At 37.5% G+C, this 16,736-nt stretch overlaps 1 protein-coding gene across 1 annotated transcript in view; it reads right to left on the minus strand.

The window, feature by feature from the left end:
• LOC150109140 (cGMP-inhibited 3',5'-cyclic phosphodiesterase 3A-like) overlaps positions 1-16,736 on the minus strand; it is a 218,130-nt gene that overhangs the window by 44,654 nt on the left and 156,740 nt on the right. The gene's annotated exons all lie outside the window — the stretch shown is intronic.

The following is a 16,736-nucleotide window of genomic DNA, read 5'->3' on the forward strand; positions in this document are numbered from 1 at the left end:
ACTCTTGGGTGATTGATGGTAGATAGGGAGTTGGGAATCAGGAGCACATCCCAAAATACTAAAAACAATATAGAGAACTGCTGTGTTAAGCAAGACAGTAATGAGCAGAGAACAGAGATGTATGGTTTATTATTATTATGCAGGCAACTCCTTGGAGTCTAAAGGCTGATTATGAGAGGCTCACAGTAACCATCAATCAGATAATACCCATCATACCTCTTTTTAAACTCATTTGCTAACAGAGCACTCACAATTACCCCAGGCAATCATTCTATTCAATATACCACTCTCCAAGTAAAAAATGTAGTTCTCACAGCCATACTACAGTCTTACCAAATTTACAGAGATGATCCTTGTTTGCTCCCCTCTTGTCATGCACTGAAAAATTTCTTCTGCATCAATCTTATAAAACTCCTTTTGTAACTTTTCTATCAATCCCATCTTTTCCACCTATCACCTAAACTTTGTAGCAAACACTCCTTCAAATCTATCACCACAGAGACCTGTCAAATCTTAGGTCACTCACCTCCACCTTTACCACTTCTATATCCTCAAGAAAACTGGATGACCAAATTTGTGCACAATAGTTAAGATGATTATTGTGCATCTCATCTTGAGAGTACACATAAAAAAGTTATTATCCCTTTTTATAAAATGAGATAATAACTTCCTTATCTTACAGGGATATAATTTAACAGATATTGTATTTTCAGAGAAGACAGGAAATAGGGCAGGAGGAGAGGTATATTATTATTATATAGCACCTTCAGGGAGGCCACAGACTCATCGAGGGAGGGCACCTATTCTACAACTCTCCGTCTCCACCAATCACAACTACCTTCATCATCTACCACCGATCACCACCACTACTACTAGTATTTTCACAGACAATCACAAACATTCATGCCCATGGGGGGGGGATTTTAACCCACAGCCTTTTGACTGGAGAGTGGATATGCTAACCACTCGGCCAACCAGGCCAGCAAAAATCCATCAAGGTGGATTTGAACCACTGGATATCAGTATTTTATATGGATATATATAAAATACTGATATCCTATGGATATCAGTATTTTCACTTCTACAGTGCCCTGCTTTGCCAGATGAGCTATCGACGGAAGCCAATATTATTAATGATAGTTGAAGAACTTCAACCAACAAAAAACAGAAGTTATGGAAGAGTGTAGTACTGAGAGAAATGTTTCATTTGAGGCCTTCTGATGTGAGATAGGCCAATAGCAGAAAATATATTGTTTGTTGCTGCTATAGACCTTTGGGTTCAGAAGAAGATGTGGATGACATGCATCAGCAGATTAGCACAGTGAGTGCAGGCCAAGTAATTATCATGCGAAACTTCAACTATGGGGGATATAGACTGTAAGGAAGAAACGGCACATGGCAAAATAGAAATAGAATTTATACAGTTACTAAGGGATAATTACCTGAACAGCACATGATGAAGGGGACCCAAGGGTTTGAGAGTGTGTTAGATTTAGTAACAGGATCAGAAGATCTATCCATAACTACAGTAGTAACTTCCAGTACCTCCAATCGGGTAAAGTGACCATACAGGTTTGTCCTAGAAGGTTGCTCAACATGGTGATTTTTCAGTAAAAAAAAAAAAGGGGGGGTATGTGGAACTACAAAACTGGTGATTATGACAAACATAGGAGGTAACTTGGAGTAGTGCCATGGCATAAGAAACTACATGGAATGAATGTTATTAGTGCATAATAAACAGTCAGGGATTGTTTGAGCGAGACAGTTTCAGATTGCATACCCAGGATCAGGAGGATAAACTGAGTAGAGAATAAGTGGATGAGTAGCAATATAAAGGAGGAGCTGCAAAAAAAAAAAAAAAAAAAAAAAAAAGAAACCATTGTGGAAGGAATATAACAAAATGGTGATCAGCATGCTCATGAGCAATATAAAGCATAAGCAAGTAGGGAAACAAGTATGGTAAGAAGGCTAAATCTGAGTTTGAGAGAAAATTAGCTAATCAGGCCAAAGTAAATCCATAAGAGAAAGAAAGAGTGACTGCTTCCTTGGACACAGGAGAAGGATACACAGTAATATACTTAAGATTTCGCAAAGGCTTTTTGATAGAGTATCTCATGATAAATTGATAGTCAAACTAGAGCAGATAGGGTTGAATATTAGATTAGTGCATTGGATTGGAGACTGGCTATCTGATAGGTATCAACATGTGTATGGCGGAGCGATATTCCAGGAAAAGGAAAGTCACTAGTGGAGTACCTCAGGGGTCTGTTTTTTAAGGTTAAACATTACTGTTTAGCTTGTATATTAACGATATAGGTGAAGATTTGGATGGAGATATTCAGTTGTTTGCAGATGATGCAAAGTTGGGACGAACCATGAAGAGTAGTGAAGATGTTGTGGCCTTACAAGAAGACTTGAATAAATTGAGTGATTGGGCATGGAAATGGAGTTGTGAGTTCAATGTTGCAAAATGCAAGGCTTTAAAATTTGGAAAACAAAGATGGGACAGAATTTATGCTTGGTGAGGATATATTGTTGGAGGTGGAAGAAATAAGAGATCTGGGGATGATAGTGGATAAGGATATGAAATTTAGGGGACACATAGCCAAAATTGTGAAGACAACACAAAGGCTTCTGGGAATGATGTGGAGGACACTGACGTGTAGAAGTAGGGAGATTCTTGTTCTATTGTATAAGGTTTTGATTAGGCCACACATGGACTATTGTGCCCAGATTTGGTCACCTGGTTTTCAGAAGGATGAAGAGATGTTGGAAAGGGTCCAAAGGCGATTATCTAAGGCAGTCTCTGACCTCTGGAATGTCGAGTATGAGGAAAGATTGAGAAGATGCAATTTGTAGAGTCTAATGGACAGGAGGAAGGGGAGGAGGGAAGATATGATAGAGACCTATAAGTTGGTAAGGGGTTGTAATAGGATGCATGCTGGAGAAGTTCTACAGAAAATAGTGGGAGATCGGGAGAGAACCAGAGGTCATCCATGGAAACTGTATAAAGAGGATGTGAGTAGGGGAGTGAGGGAACAGGTTTTTTTTCATGCAGAGTTGTAAATGATTGGAATGCCTTGCCTAAGAGTGTGGTGTCTGCAAGGAGTTTGAATGTGTTGAAGGCAAGGTATGATGAGCTGTGTGTGATAAAAGGACCTCCCAGATGAGTCTTTGACTCCATGAGGTCTTGGGGTAGTAGTAATAATAACTTTACTCAGTGCTGATGGTAGGAAAGAGACAGAAGCAGAAGAAATAGTTCAGTTACTAAGTGATCACTTTGCAAGGGTACAAACCACTCAGTATATTGAAAAATATCAATGTGAATACAGCAGTGGGCCTGGACAAATGGGAATAGCATGTCAGCAAGTGTGCTATGAGAATATGCAAGAACTGACAGTGCTTCTGACAAAATTGTTTAATCTAAGTCTCGGCTCTGGCAAGGTTCCAAGGGAGTGGAAAGAGGATAAGATAGTTCCATTACATAAAGGTGGCTCCAAGACAAAAGGAGCAAATTACAGACTAATTAGTATCTCTGGAGTGGTGTTTAAAGTATTGGAAAAGTTAGCTAAAAGTAAATTTCATGAATGGATGGATAAGAATATGATACTCTATTGGGGGCAGCATGGCTGTGTTAAAGTCCTGCCTCAGTAATTTATTCACATTTTATAATAAGGTGACAGCAGAATTAGATAAAGGAAATGGCTACACCAAGATACTGCTGGACTTCGCAAACGTACTTGACAGACTGCTGCATGGAGTATCCATATAAATAATAATCGTTACCATCTGTATTTTTGTAAAGGGATTAGAATATACTCTGTTGGAAAAATAAGCGAAACTACCAATTTAATGCTGCTAAGTATAGGGTCATGAAATTTTGTAGGCAAGGACAGGATGCAGAGTATGCAATTAATGGAGAAATTTTGAAGGAGATGAGAGATTTTGGAGTGGTGGTAATGGGAAAAGACTTGAAATTCAGGGATCACATTGCTAAACTGTTAAAACACAACAGATTATGGCAATCATGAGAAGAGGATCTTAATGATATTATTATTAACATCTGACCTCCACGGAGTCAGACTCACCATGGAAGGTACATACTGTTGCACACAATACTCATCCAGCCATGCTTTAAACTGATTCAATGTGTCTACATTCAAAACACACTCAGGCAATATATTCCACTCACCAACCACTCTCCATGCAAAGAACCTGCTCGCATACTTCTTATACAGTTTCGACCAATAGCGTCTTGTTCTATTCCCCCCCCCCACATTCTATGAAAAATCTATTCCATGTCAACCTGTTAACAACCCCTGACTAACTTACGTCTCCATTCCATCATATCCATCCTCTTATTCACGAGGCTCTGCAACTTAAGTTCTCTCAGTCTGTCCTCGTACTCCACATTCCAAAGATCACTACCTACCTTTGTGAATCTTCTCTGGATCCTTTCCAACATATCCTCATCACATGAAAGCCCGGCGACCAAATCTGTGCACAATAATCTATATGAGGCCTGATCAAGGCCTTATATAATGGCATCATAACTTCTTTATTTCTTCATGTCAGGGTCCTCTGCATCATTATCCAATGTGATGTCTTTACAACTTGTGCAATGTGGTCCCTGAATTTCAGGTCCTTGTCCACCATCACTTGTAGATTTCTCATCTCCTGTACTTTGTTTAACGTTTCCTACCAAATGTATACTTCGCATCCCATTGTTGCTTACCAAATCTCAAAACCTGACAGTTCCACTTACCTTCCCATTCATGCAATCTGTTCAAGTCCTCTTGTAAGGCCATAACATCTGCTTGACTCTGTATTGCTCTCCACAGTTTTGCATCTGCAAGCAACTGCATATCACTGGTTAAACCCATCCCAATATCATTAACATACAAATTGAACAATGGTGAGCCCAAAACTGACCCCTGCAGTACACTACTAGTGATCCTCCTCTTTTGGGATACTGCACCCACATATACAACTTTCTGATACCTATATGACAGCTAGTCACTAATCCATCTCAGAAGTCTGTTATCCAATCCCATTTGTTTCAATTTATTTACTAGCTTGTTGTGTGGCTGTCTATCAAAAGCTTTTGCAAAATCCAAGCACACCACTGTATATGCATCTCCCCTGTCCAAGGTATTTGTCACCTTGTTATAGTACATAAGTAAGTTAGTGAAACATGATCTCCCCCTTAACAAATCCATTCTGATAACCACAGAGAATAATGCTGTTATCAACCCATTTCTGTAGCCTACTTCTCACCAATCTCTCCAGTACCTTCACCACAACTCCAGATATACAGACTGGCCTATGATTTGAAGCTACAGCCTTATCATCACCTTTATGCAGTGGTTCCACTCACTTGGAAGCTGTGCTGTTGCAAGACTTTTATTAAACAGGCATTCCAATGCTACCTCCAATTCCCTGGAATATCACCATGCATCTTAAGGGAATGTTATCCTATATCCTTATTGACATCAAGTTTATTTATTTCCTCAAATTCCTCCTGCTCACTCGCAATTAAGCCATCTTCTTTTATGTTGTCTACACTTAAGTTCCTCATGATTCCACCTTGATCAGGATGAAACACCCTTATAAATTGATTGCTGAATACCTCAACAATGTCTTCTGCAGCAGTTATCATTCTACCACTTTCATCCATTAACATCATTCTTCCTTCTGCTTGCTACGTTTCTAAAAAAACTCTATAAGGTTTTTCTTCACATGGACTGCCAATTTGCAGTCCATTTGAAGAAAAACTTCACATGCTCATACTGCACTTTTGTTTTCCTTACTAACTGAGTCACTCTTCTGGCTTCTTCTCTACACTCTTCATGTAACTAATTATTACCACTATTCGTTTTGAACTGTCTCCAAAGTACCTTCTTCTTCTACCAGATCTCATGCTTATGCTCCACATTCATCCATTTTACACTTGCCTTATTCAGCCTTTTGGCCTTTGGAATACATTCTCACATTGATGCTGTTATGTATTTCTTTGTCAGTTCCCATGCAGCAATTTCCTTACTGCTCAACTCCTCATTCCATGCTATAGCTCCAAGCTGTCTCCTAAGCTTGTCATAATCACCAGCCTTGTAATTCCACATATATCCTTTCCTCACAAAAGTCTTCATATGACTATCCACAACCCAGGTTATCCTATTTCCTCCAAAGGAAATAGGATAACCTGGCACACTTTCCACCAACTGGAGGAAAGTGTGAAACTCCTCTCACAATTACATCCTCTGATGAAATGATCCAATCTAGAACTCTTGATCCTCACTTGCCCTCCTTTACATGCTGCCTGAGACAGTTATCTCTCAAGAACTTGAGGAATTAATTTCCCTTATTCCCAAATGCTATCTCTTCATTCCATTCTGTACTGCCATAATTAAAATCACCCATAATAATTACCCTTCCTTTGTTCACTAATCCAAGTTATTTATACATTTCTTCATAACCACCGTACACATTCCCAGGTCTATAGCAATATCCAACTAAACATGTCTTCCTCTTGACCTCCATGTTACACCACACTGCCTCGTAACTATTGCCACTATTTCCCTCATTCATGCCAACTTTATGTGGAGATAATTCTCCTTCTGTCGTCACAGTACTCCTCCTCCCTTCTTGCCCTTTCTGTCCTTCCATTTTTATTCCCATTATAATATCATGTTCATTCAACCATGTTTCACTTATTCCAATGATTTTGGGGCAAATAAACTCAATCAATAAAACCATTTCATCTCCCTTATTTCTGATACTTCTGACATTTGTAAACAAATACAGCAGTTCATTTTTAGGTCCTAACCAGTCCTATCCAAGCCACTTGTTGGTTTTGTGAATTCCTCACCACACTTGCCCTTGTCCAATCACTTTTATCACTGCTTACTACATATATCTGTTCAATCACAACTTCTGCCACTCACATTGCAATATACTCCATCTCCACACCACACACACACACATGCATTCACTGCTACTTTCAACATCCACTCTTTCTCTATGCCATGTTTCCCTGTTCCTCTTGTATTCCTGTTCTCTCATCATCACACTACTACTGTATTCACTGCCAAGCACTTCTGCCTCTTCGATACCAATCTCTTGATCTTTCACTTCATATCTTACTTCTGATATGTAGGAGTAGGAAGGTTATGGTTCCCTTGTATAAGGTCTTGATCAGACCACATACAGACCGCTGTATGTGCAGAGTCTGGTTACCTGTTTTTCAAGGGATGAGAATATCTTAGAGAAGTCCAAAGAAGATTCACAAAGTCAGTGTCAGGTCTTTGGAATGTGGGATGTGATGACAGATTGAGGGAATGCAATTTGCAGAGTCTTGTAAAATAAAAGAAGAGGAGATATGGTTGAGACATATAAGTTGGTGAGGGATTATTACCAGATTAATGTGGAGAAGATTTTTCACAGAGTAGAGTGAGACAAAGGTAGAACAAGAAGCTATCCCTAAGGAGCCTTTGCATGGGGATGGTTTCTAAGTGAAATGAATTCCCTGAGATGTGGTATGTGTGTGTGTGCAAAAACTGTATGGGTTTAAGACATTTGATGATCTTTTTTTCTGTAAGAGTGTGGACCTCTAATGATTAATCTTTTGACTCGTTGGAAGTCTGGTGGTAATAATAACAATAATCTAAGTGATTCCTCGAGTTATTCTGCCTCTTTTGCAATATGCTCTGAACTTCAGCTTCCTGTCCATCATTACTTCCAGTTCTTTAGTCTCATCAATTTCCCACATTCCATATATACATCTTGGAATAATTTCATTCCCAAATGTGCATCTTTATATTCTCCCCACATTCAAATGGTAATCATTATTTTTTTCCACACTGTCATCCCCTCATTGCTTTAATTTGCATGATAACATGAATTCTATGCAGTATCCTGTCAAATGTCACAGTAAACTTCAGCAGTATAATGTAATAGCCATTTTCCTTATTAACTCAGCTCACTTTCTTTTAAAAAGTGAGTAAATTACTAAGGACCTATCCCTTCATAGAGCTGCATTTCCCACACACCATGGAGTAATTATACATATATTTTATTGCTATCCACTTATTCCTGAATAATGTCTTTAAATAATATTTTCTAATACCTTAACCACTCGGGGGGGGGGGGGGGAACCTCACCCCTACCAAGTGTGTCCCTCAGGTAGTGGATAAGGGGAGCCCAAGCAGGCAGCTCTGAATAATGAATAAGGAGCCATGGACCAAAGGCGCACTTCAGAACCATGGTCAGGAGAAGTGCTGTAGATCAGCGTTCTTCAACCTTTTTACACCTGTGGACTGGGGAAAATACAAGAAATATTTCTCCAATGTAGATAGTATTTCATTTATTAAATCCAATGTTATAAAATTAAAGTTTTTAGCTAATGCAACATCTGCTGCTTAGATGTTAGAAAATTTGATATACGTGGCTGGAGCGTTGTTTCTGAGAGACGAAGAAATTTTTGGGGGACCACCAGGAAATTTCCGCGGACTGGTGCCCGTCTGCGGACCACAGGTTGAAGAACATGGCTGTAGACCACTGTAAAGATGCCAGCAAGTAGAAGAAGTAAAAGGCCCCCAGTGCTGTGCAGCGCTTTGCAATCCAATCAAGGTGGTGGTGAGAAATCTGCAAGAGCAAGGGGGTGTAAGAATACTGCAGAAGAAGGTTGATCACCATCTGGAAATCTGGAAATTCAACCCTATTTATTGGTTCTTTCAACACTCGAACTCTGTCTTCTGATTCCCATATTGATTTTCTGTTTCGAGAAATGCAAAATGTAAAGTTTGATGTCCTTGCTATTTGTGAAACCTGAAGAAGCTCTGAATTAACAGCAAAATGGAACAATGGCAACCAAATTTTCCTGGGAGCTGCAGATAATGCTACAATGGCTGGAGGAGTTGGCTTCATCATAAATGAAAAGCTAACTAAAAGTATTATTTCTTGTACAATCCATTCTGAACAACTAAGAACACTAAAATTAAAAATAGGAAAATCAGTTATAATAAAAATCATAGTAGTCTATGCACCTACTTCAACAGCTGACAAAGAAGAAATAGAAAACTTCTATGAACATCTACGAGAAACATTACAGAAAAAAACAACATACACTATAGTGTGGGGGGGATTTCAATGCAAAGATTGGTACAGGATCTATTGAAGAAAAATGCATTGGGCTGTGGGAGAAAAGGCTGTAGACCACTGTAGTGGTCTACAGTCTTTTCTCCTTTTCTACAAGTAAAAAGAAATGAACGAGATGAACTCCTGGCAGAATTTGTTGGACTTGGCAATTCCCAAATGGAGAGACAAGAAATGAAATTGATTACATTCTAACAAATTGCAAAAAAATAATAATAAATGTTGTGGAAAAACTTACTGCGATATCCATTCAGACCACTGTCCAATAAGAGCCACCCTCAAAATACTTAAAAAAAAAAAAAAAAAAAAAAAAAAAAAAAAAAAAAAAAAAAAAAAAAATGAAGAATGCACATGAGCACAGTCCAACCATAAAAAACACTCAAAACAGATAAATCCAGAAGAATTTAGAAAAAATGTGGAAGAAACTTCTTCCACATTTTTTCTAAATTATATCGTAGATGTCATTTTTTAATTTCCAAAAAATGTCATCTACGAAGATTTAACAAACTTTAATAACCTTGGGTATAATAAATGTTAAAGATACCAAGCTATTTTAAACCTGGTTTTACTCCAAGTAAGCAAACAGACAAACAAGTCAAGTTTGCGCCTGCAAGTGTTGCAAGTCTAGCTGACCCTGCATGCATAGTGCAAGACCAAGGCAACTCATGGTAAAAGTAGAATAAGCTCTGATCACTAATCTTAATATTTACCCATAATGCAAAGCACATCTCCTGGAGGAGATGTATGATGCTTTGTATTAAATATTAAAGGCAAGGGGGCCACTACCCAGACCGGTTTTTATTTTATTAAGTATTTTACCAGAACAAGTTATCATAAGGTGTTTTAACCTTATTAAATAAAAATCTCAGGAGGAGATATAAATGTAGAAAGTATTTTACCTTGGGTATAATAAATGTTAAAGATACCAAGCTATTTTAAACCTGGTTTTACTCCATTTCCCAAGTAAGCAAACAGACAAACAAGTCAAGTTTGCACCTGCAAGTGTTGCAAGTCTAGCTGACCCTGCACGTAGTGCAAGACCAAGGTAACTCATCTTGGTATTTCTAGTCTGGCTCCCACTCATGAGACCTCAATAAAGGTCGAAACTGGTCTGGGTAGTGGCCCCTTGCCTTTAATACAAAGCATCATACATTTCCTCCAGGAGATGTGCTTTGCATTATGGGTAAATATTAAGATTAGTGATCAGAGCTTATTCTACTTTTACCATGAGTTTCCTTGGTCTTGCACTATGCGTGCAGGGTCAGCTAGACTTGCAACACTTGACTTGTTTGTCTGTTTGCTTACTTGGGAAATGGAGTAAAACCAGGTTTAAAATAGTTTGGTATCTTTAACATTCAAACTTTAATAATCATTTATTGAACTGCAAAGAAAGAGCCTCCTATGAACTTCCTCCTGAGACCAGGGAATATCAGCAAGAACAATAGAACTATTGAAGAAAAGAAGAGTACTGAAAGACTGTTTAGAATATAAAATTATCTGTAAACAACTGAGGCAGAACATCAAAGATGACTATAATATATATATATATATATATATAGAATGACAAAATTGGCAGAAGCAGCTAGGCTCCATAGTAGCCTAAAAAAAGTAGAAAAAGAAATAAGTCTAAAGCAACCACTACCATCAGCCTTCATAGACAATCAAGGAAACAGACACACAAACAGAAGTGAAATGGAAAAAAATAATAAAATCGTTTTATGAGAACCTTTACTCATCTAAACAGGTAGTCACAGTATCAGATGAAAATTTGGAAATACCATCTATCCTACCTGAAGAAGTAAAAATGGCTATCCACCATATGAAAAATGACTGATCACCAGGAATTGATGGTATAAAATCCGATAAAAATTGGTAGACAAGTACTCTATGAAGCTCTAGCAGAAAGATTTACTCGATATATACAATTAAGGAGAAAGCACCTACTGAATGGAAAACATCAAAGACCATAATTCTGTATAAAAAAAAGGTAATAAGGAAGACATAAGTAATTACAGACCCATCTGTCTATTATCACACACATAAAATATTTGTCAGAGACATACTATACAGAATACAAACCTCCATCAATGAAAATAGCTGCAAAGAACAGGCCAGTTTCAAAAAGGCTTTTCGACAATAGACCACATTCAAACTATTACTCAACTAACAGAAAGATGCAGAGAATATCAGATTCCACACTAAAAAGGCATTTGAAGCTGTTGAGCATAATGCAGTATTCCAAGCTTTAATAGAACAAGGAGTAGAAATAGCATACATCCAGCTCAAAAAAGATCTACAAAGACGGCACAACAAATATCACTCTTTTCAATCACTCGATTAAAATTAACTTAAGTAGAAGAGTATGTCAGGGCAATGTCTTATCACCTAATCTCTTCACATCTACTCTGGACAGCATCATTTGAATAAATTGAAAGGTGGAATAAACATTGATGGTGAAATGTTAAATATCCTATTATTCACCAACGATGTGGTATTAATATCTCACTCCCCCAAACTATTAGAATCAATGCTGAATGACATTAGCCAAAACTGCCAAAAAATTGGATTGGAAATACATCCAGACAAAACAAGATGGATGAAAAACAAATACTGTAAAGTATTTGTTTTTCATACCATAGAAAAAGTTGAAGATTACATCTACCTTGGACAGTCCATAAAAATGAATAACGACATATCAAATGAAATAGCAAGGAGAAAAAGAGCTGTTTGGATAGCCTTCAAGAAAATAAAATCAACAATCACCAACCAAAACATAGATATAGAAATAAGAGCCCACCTTTTCAATAGTCACATCCTACCAGCATTAACTTATGGCAGTGAAACATGGAACTAACTTTAAAAGAAGAACAAAGCGTATTAACAACTGAACGTACAATAGAAAGAAGAATGTGCAAAATAAATAAAATAGACCAGTAAGACACACAGAAATCAGAAAGAAGTCTGGACTCAAAGATGTAATAAAAGCAATCTACAACAGCAAAAGTAGATGGGCAGGACATCTCGTCAGAATGAGAGACAACACATGGACAGTCAGAGTAACAAATTGGTATCCAAGAGATACCAAAAGGAAATCTGGAAGACCAGGTGGGATGACCCAATGATTAAGAAAGTTGGAAGAAAATGGAGAAGAAAGGTCGAAGACAGGAATAGCTGGACTCTTTACTACCTGCAGTCATGGAGAAATCCTGACTGAAATCACAGGTCCATCAAAGTAATCAAGATAACCTTAACCACTGCTCCTGATATAATGATCAATCTATAATTTGCTACATCTGTGGTAGAGATTCATTTATGTAATGTTACTATTTTTCCCTTTTCCCACTTATCAAATTTATCACACCTTATCAAACTCTGCTTTAAATGCATTCACTCTGCACTTACCACATTCTCATGTAATGCATTTCAATCACTCACTACACTCCATGCAGAAAACCTATGTCTTACTCCCTTGCTCACATACCCTTCTTCTACAGTTTACAGGAATGACCTCTTATTTTCTCTCTCTCTCTCTCTCTCTCTCTCTTTCTCCATCTGTCCCTATTCTATGAAAAACATCTTCTACATTAACCTGGTGATATCCCCTTACCAACTTATATGTCTCTCATATCCTCTCCCTTCTCCTCCTACTATACTAGACTCTGCAAAGTGCATTTTCTCACCCTTTCTTCATCCTCAACATTAAAGAGATCATAAACAACTCTAGTCAGTCACCTCTGGAACCATTCCAAAATCTCTTTGTTTTTTTTAAAATCAGGTGAACAAATTTGTGCAGAGTAATCCATATGTGGCTGATCAAGGCTTTATACAATGGAACCATAATCTTCTTACTTCTACATATCAGTGTCCTCTGCATCATTGCTGGAATGAATTTATTGTGGTATCTTCACAATTTTAGCATTCTATCCCCTCAATTTTAGGTTCTTATCCATCATCCCCCCCACATTTCTTATTTAATCCACCTCCTCCAAAGTATTCCTTACAAACTTTAGTGTTATTGATCTATGTGCTTATTTAAAAAAAAATTTTTTTTAAATATCTAAAAAATTTTTTTTAAAAATATCTAAAATATCTTCAGGACTGAAGATATTTTAGATATTAAGGGATTGGCCACTACCCAGACTAGTTTTGACCTTTTTTTGAGGTCTCTTCAGTGGGAGCTAGGCCCAGTGGTGGAGATACCAGGCAGAAGCAATAGCGAGGTCATCTTTACCTATAGGAGTTGCCAAAAGGTGTGCCACCTTTTTTTATTAAATTACTCTGGATTTAGAGAAAGATGTTGAAGGTTTGTTGAAAGATGTTGAAAATTGAAGCCTTTGGCTCTTCATATATCTAATAAGATGTTGAAAGTTTATTTTTCACTTGGTTAGACTATAATAAATTTAGTTTAATCCTTTATCCAAGTATGAGCAAACAAAGTTTGCACCTGAAAATATCTTCAGGACTGAATATGGTGTTGTACTACCTTACTCTTAATTTTTCAATAAGTAATGCATCATCAGTTCCTATATCCGCTGATGTTTTCTTCAGATATAATGTTTCTATTTATTATTATATGGTCTGTTATGGATAAGTTTCCTAAGTTATTTATTCACATTATTTTATGAATTTCTTTATGCTGATAGAATGTTGAAAGTTTATTTTTCACTTGGTTAAACTATAATAAATTTAGTTTAATCCTTTATCCAAGTGTGAGCAAACAAAGTTTGCACCTGAAAATATCTTCAGGACTCTACCTTACCCCAGTAAGGTAGTACAACACCATATTCAGTCCTGAAGATATTTTCAGGTGCAAACTTTGTTTTGCTCATACTTGGATAAAGGATTAAACTAAATTTATTATAGTCTAACCAAGTGAAAAATAAACTTTCAACATCTTTCTCTAAATCCAGAGTAATTTAATAAAAAAAGGTGGCACACCTTTTGGCAACTCCTATAGGTAAAGATGACCTCGCTATTGCTTCTGCCTGGTATCTCCACCACTGGGCCTAGCTCCCACTGAAGAGACCTCAAAAAAGGTTGAAACTAGTCTGGGTAGTGGCCAATCCCTTAATGCATAACATTATACATATCCGCAAGGAGATGTGTTTTGCATTATGGGAGATACTGGGATAGGAGTGTTGGTAGCTTGCTCCACCTTTGCTACGAGTTGCAATGAATATGGTATTGTACTACCTTACTGGGGTAAGGGTAAGGTAGTACAACACTATATTCAGTCCTGAAGATATTTTCAGGCGCAAATTTTGTTTGCTGATAGAATGTGTTATTTATTCTGAATTCATTGTTTGCACAGTCCTGTCAGGTGTCTTCTCCCTCCAGGAGATTGACTACTATGTGTCTCTACCATGTCCTATTCTGTGCCTCTCTGCACTGCAGTAAATTAATTCCATTTTTATTTTGCACTGGTTCATTGAATTCATTGCTTGCACAGTACTGCAGTAAATTAATTTCATTTTTATTTTGCACTGGTTCATTAAATCTTTGGCATTTTCCTGGTATTATCTGGTTCTCAATGGAGGAATAGCATCATTAAGCAGAGGTTGTTTTAAGCACTCCTATAATCACAGAAAAGTGATTAAAGGAGTGCTTATGAATGGGAAAATGAGGAGAAGGAGAGAATAGGAGAATTTCAAGACAGACAGATAAATGGGGGCTGTCACAGTGGACAGGAAGACTTGTAGTGTAAGAAGAGTAAATGTGGGCAGACAAGAAAGAAATTAGACAGCCTGGGATGGGGGTCTAGAGAGAGTTGTGGGATGGGTAATGAGAGAGGAATGGCTAGGGGTAAGGTGTGGAGAAGTAACATCTGAGAAGTGGTATCACTGGGACTTGTTACAGAGCCTGCAATGAACATGAACTATTATGTGTAAAATCAATGAAATCTCCAGCTATAATGATCATTTCTGTTGGTTTTATTTTATTTACAGTTTCTTGTAATTGAATGCAGAATGTATTTATTTCTATTTCTGGTTCCTCTCTTCAAGACTATAAACACTTATGAAATTTATTATATGCCTTTTTATCTTTAACTGCACATGAATGATTCTTTCTGATATGTAGTTACATTCTTTTATATTTAACTGATATTGTTCATGTATCATTATTGCTTACTCCTGCTTTTGCCCTTATTTACTCTACTGTATGCTATTATATAATTTTGTATTTTATACATTCTGTTTCCTTTCTTCCTAGTTTCAAATAATGTTACTATTTTAATATTTCTTTCATTAATTTCTTTAATTAGTTCATCTTCTTTTTGATTTAATGATCTTATGTTCCAAGTTGCTATTTTTAAATCATGCTATTTCGAAGTTATTGATTTCCTTGTCTCATCAGTTGGTTTTGTATGGTTAGTCTGGTTGCAATCTTTACTGCTTCCTTGAGCAAGCAATTTTACATTTTGAGACAGGTTGCTAATCTAGTCTCTCAATGCTCCCTATATATTAGCTGGGCATAGTGATGTGGCCCTCATACCTAGAGTGGCACTTCTGGTAGTATACACTACTGATATGCTTTCTCCCACATCACATCACTTATTTGCCTTGTTACCATGCTGAGGTGCAAGAAGGATTAAGGCCCCTCAAAACCATTGCTACTATTTCTTCCTTGCATGAGCAAACTTCCTTTTCTATTATCATCACCCCCCCCCTTTTTTTTTTTTTTTTTTAGAAACATCATACCCTCCATCTTACTGTCAGGATATGGATACTGTCTTCATCCAACTACATCTCACTTATTTCCAACTATTTCTGGGTGAACAAATTTAATCAATCAATGCAACAATTCTGTTTCCCTTATTTCTGATACTTCTGGCATTTGTATACAAACATAACAGTTCATGTTCATTCCAGGGTCTCTAAAAATTCACAGTGATACCACTTCTCAGATGTTACTCTTCCACACCGTCCCCCTAGCCATTCCTCTCTCAAATACCCATCCTACAACTTTCTCTAGACCCCCATCCCAGGCTATCTAATTTCTTTCTTGTCTGCCCACATTTACCCTTCTTACACTACAAGTCTTCCTGTCCACTGTGACATCCCCATTTACCTGTCTGTCTTGCATTCCTTTCCATTTACCTGTCTGTCTTGCACTCCTGTTCTCTCATTCTCCTAATTTTTCCATTCATACGCACTCCTTTAATCACTTTTCTGCAACTTCTGCTTCATGATGCTACTCGTCCATTTTATTCCCACTGATTTATTCTCCTGACTTTGAGCATTCTCGATAATGCAACTTCCCTCAAACACCCCTTGACATTTCTTATATGTTACTTATTATATCAAAATAAAGAACTATATTTGGAATTGTCAGTTACACAGATTCAAAATAATCTCTCTCCAATTCCATACAGTGTTCATTTGTTGTACAGGTGTTCCAAGGCACAGTGAAAGTCCTGGATGGGAACCTCCTTTTGTGTCTGGGTCACACTGCATTGGATGTCCTCAGTGTTGCTGAAGCGCTTCCCTTTCAAGGCACACTTCATCCTTGGGATGAGGAAAAAGTCTGTGGGAGCCCAAATCTGGCAAATGGGGGGATGGTCGATCACACAGATCAACTTCGAA

Source organism: Typopeltis vanoorti, chromosome 2, assembly GCF_054136105.1.
Source record: "Typopeltis vanoorti isolate ZY-2024b chromosome 2, IOZ_Tvanoo_1.0, whole genome shotgun sequence".
Taxonomy (NCBI): Eukaryota; Metazoa; Arthropoda; class Arachnida; order Uropygi; family Thelyphonidae; genus Typopeltis; species Typopeltis vanoorti.